At 30.0% G+C, this 4,422-nt stretch overlaps 1 protein-coding gene across 5 annotated transcripts in view; it reads left to right on the forward strand.

Annotated features, from left to right (window-relative positions):
• Positions 1-4,422, forward strand: part of LOC106684359 (tubulin alpha-2 chain) — a 39,991-nt gene that overhangs the window by 28,648 nt on the left and 6,921 nt on the right. The window lies entirely within an intron of this gene.

Here is a 4,422-nt window from a genome sequence, read left to right on the forward strand (position 1 = left end):
CAATTTACTTTATAAACAACATTTAATTTATCTTTAAAGTCAACTTTGTCATTCATATTTTATATATCCTGAGATAGAATTTACTAAATATATTATATCGTACAGTTGTAAATAGCAATAAATAAATAAAAATAATAATCATTCTAGGGGGAGCCCAATTGATATATTTGACTCAAGTGCTTCAAATCAATCAATAAAAATTTTTTTTTAATTTAGTGTCTGAGCTATTCTGTATATTCCTTAGATTAGAGTTAATTTGTAGTATCTCTAAGGTCTGTAGGAGGACCTCTGTAAATATAGTAACCGTAGTCTACCATGCCATGTTTGGAGTACGTTCAATTCTAAATACAATTATAAAAAAAATTAAAGATGTCCTACTATATCAAGCAAACCAGCGTTATGTCTTAAGTTTTCCATCTAGTTATTATTGCAGATGATATCGAAAGACGTACTATGGGTAACATTCTTTTCCACGAACACATCTTCTAACGGGCAGACGTACATTTAAAAAACGTGCTCACCGTTCTTATGCTAACGACCAGCATACGACAGAAAAAAAGATGCATTACGAAAACTGGACCGTGCAAAAACCCCGATAATAATGAGCTCATCTGGACGGGTATCAAAAAATGTTAAGTTGACCACGTGGGACCAACTTTCCGGGTACGCACGAGTTCAAATTTGGATATGTAAGAAACGTTTTTGCATTTTAAATCGCTTAAAAAGTTACTAACCTACTTTTAAATTGATGGGTCTTCCAACTATAGTAAGGGAGAAAAAAAAAACAGCGGTAGTTTCAAAACTTAATAATTTTTCTTTCAGGGCTTCTCAACTTTTAAAACTACTTACAAAGCTGAAAATTCTAATACATTATCATTTAAGGTAAAGTGATTTTGCTAAAATATAAGTTTTAATAGACCCGTATACGTTCAATAGTAACTGAGATATTTTTTTTTTTTTTTTAAGAGCAATATTTCTCAAAACAATAATAAAAAATCAGTAGTTAGTGAATTTATTTTGTCTATGATCTTGTTTATGATGTCAATTAGTACTCAAATTAAAGTATTTATATACATATAAGTAAATGGTCAGGTTTGCGGTCAAAAAAAAAAGAACAAATAGTTTAGAACTATTTAAATGTCCGACGTTTCGCCCCACTTTGGAGGGCTTTATCAGGGCTGCTCAAAGCGAACAAAGCCCTGCAAAGTGGGGCGAAACATCGGACATTAAAGTAATTTTAAACTATTTGTTCTTCTTTTTTTGACCGCAACCCTGACCATCTACTTATATACAAATCTTTACGGTCAACTATATATACATATGTTCATTATATTTGTCAAAATAAATTCATAATATATTGATTTTTAGTTAGTTTTACATCACAAGAGCCCAAGAGGAGAAAAAGTCAGTTATTTCAACTCAATTTCTAATTACTTTAAAGAAAACTATGTATAATTACTAGTAAAAATTGATAACTCTTCCAAGTATAGGTAGGGGAAATAAAAAATAGCGGCTGTTTCAAAACGTTAAAAAAAAAAAATTTCATTCGAAACTCTGTATCTTTAAAATTACCAAGAGCACTAGAAAACTTGAGAGAACATTATTCAACGAAGAGTAAATTTGCTAAAATATGAGCCCAAATAGAATTATTTATACTCTAATAGTTCCCGAGATACAGCTTTTTAAAAAGCATAATGTACTGAAATATCAGAAGTTAGCGAATTTATTTTGAGAAATCTATATCACAAAAACCATTCAACGTACAGATGTCTATTAGTACTTAAATTAAAACTAGGGTAATGTAGTATAAAACGTTTATTTTCGTAGCAATAGAAGTTTAGTTTAGTAACCAAGATAAATTCACAAAATGTTGATATCTACTTGTTTTGGGCAAAACTTTTGGTATTTCAAACAGTACATCTTAGGAAATATTGCACGTAAAGATGTTTATTAGGGCTTATATTTTAAAGAATTTACTCTACTTCAAATAATTTTGAATGAATTTTTTTTTTAGTGTTGTGGGTATTTTTAAGGATATGGAACCCCGAACGAAAATGAGCAAAAATTTTAAATTTTCTGGAATAAAATTAACTTCAGAGGACGTGGATCATAAATACTTCAATATTTACTTTTTGATGATTTTTTTTTTACAAGAACTCAAAAATGTTTTCTTGTTACAGCCGCCATATTTTTATTATTCCCTCTTACTATATTTGATAGAGTCGTCAATTTAGACTCTTAACTATACATAAGTTTCATTAAAGTAACCACATATTTGGAGTGAAATAACTGTTTTTCCCCCCTTTTGGGCTCATTGACCAATGACACTGAATTGTTATCACTGTAAAGTGTAATATATGAACATAAACGACTATTATTATTTGTATGCAGGGTATCTCATTTTAGAGGTTCAAATATTATTCGATTATTGCTGTGTCATAACCGTGGGATATAGTCTTTGGAGTGTATTTCGATATCTATCCTTTTCCTATTCTTCCTCAGCGCACCTGACTCTGAAATATTTAATGTGATGTGTGGATTGTGGGATTGTGATAGTTAATAAGATATGCAATGAAGGTAATCAAAATTGTATTAAGGTAAGATAAATTATATATAATAATAATGTTAAGTATTTTGAAATGTTTGAGGATCATACATTAGATTGTCCCTGAGGATGGCCGGATTGGCCGAAACGTCGGGCTTTAAAGAAAAATAAAATGTGTTGAGACTAAAATGGATAGAAATTAAATTATTTATTTTAAAAAAACTTTACCAGTCTCAAGAAAGTGTTTAAGATTATAAATTAAATATCCAATTTTTTTCAAAGTCATGAGGACGATTTACCTTTGTCCATAGCTGGCCGAATCATCATCATTTATGGAAATGTACAGAGTGTAGTAGTGGTAGGTTACTAGGCGGTTATATGTCCTACACTGCTACTGCTCTACTGAGCTATATTTTTTAAGAAGGTTACGGAATACAATAAAATACTATTTTTATATTTTGAGGTCAAATTATTTGAAAACACTCATGGAATATTAATGATTAACTTGGGATATCAGTTTTAAATCCACTAAAACCACCGCCTATGAAATGAGCAGGTTATGTGATTACCCCAAAACACATCACCCTCCTTTTTGGCTATGACGTGGTCAGTTAATAAAGGTAAATGTTTTATTAAAATAAATATTTATAAATAGAACATTATAAAATATGCAATGCCCACAAAACTAAAAAACAAAAGTAAATTGCTATTTAATAGATAGTGTTCAAAATTTTACCATTAAGGTTACAGATAATTATTAGAAAGGTTAAAAGAAAAAAAAGGATAAATTATTTATTGGTATAAAATTAAAAGCCTGATGATAATACTTATAAAAATTCAAATTACTTTGATTAAAAAATTGCGAAAAGGTTTTAGGAATCAGTTATTAGGGGCTTTAAGGCTCTTTATTTTTTCTTCTATTGCCTCCTTTGATGTTTCCTTTTTGGGATTTCCTTTAAAAGGCGAACCTTCATTATTGCCGTTCCTTCTAGGCATAGCACCGGCTTTTGAGAAGAACGCAGCCGCTTCTCGACGTCTGGAGTTTTAATATTAAGGAATGGCTAATATATATTATATCTATATATTATTACAATATGAATTTGCAATATTTAAATTAATATAAGATAGATTATACCTTATAGGCTTTCAGAATGCATAGTGTACAGAAGATGTCACAGCCTACATGATTAGTTAAACTCTCCAATTAAATAAATTTTTAAGAACTGTTTATCCAGTTCCTCTCCAGCATATCTAGATTTGCACTTTTTTGGAATGGGGTATATTTTTTTTAAAGAATTATATAAGCAGAAGAAGAAAATAAGACGAATTCATACATCAGGCACTGTTTTGATCCCACGCATATTTAAGACGTAAATCGCAAAAAACTGGAAAAAGGTTTTTACGAGTTTCGATGCCAGAATATGGATGCGAGAATAAAATTACTTCAGAATTAAATTTCCAATAAGAATCCGCCTTTATAATTTGAATAGAATTTATAATTTCAGACGAGTAAACTGAATCATGATGATAAATAACACAATAGATAAATAACTCAATTTTAATGAAGGACTCAGAAAATTTATTCATAAAACTATTTCGACACTACACCATGACCTTCATATCCCTTATGTCTTTGATCTTATTTCAAATAAATTTTTTAAATTCCACGCAATCCTTTCTAATTACCCAAATGCTCCAGTTCAATTCTAATTCAATCCCATTCATCCTAACAATCCCAATGTTGAAACGGCAGTGGCCACTAAACTTCTTGTAACATGAATTCGACAATTTGAATTCTGGAAATAGTCAGATTCTTCAATCATGCACGGAATATTTGCGGCTATATATATAATACAAGAGATCTACTGGTTTGGGAG

The sequence above is a fragment of the Halyomorpha halys genome, unplaced genomic scaffold, assembly GCF_000696795.3.
Source record: "Halyomorpha halys isolate HHAL.00 unplaced genomic scaffold, Hhal_1.1 Scaffold573.1, whole genome shotgun sequence".
NCBI classification, from domain to species: domain Eukaryota; kingdom Metazoa; phylum Arthropoda; class Insecta; order Hemiptera; family Pentatomidae; genus Halyomorpha; species Halyomorpha halys.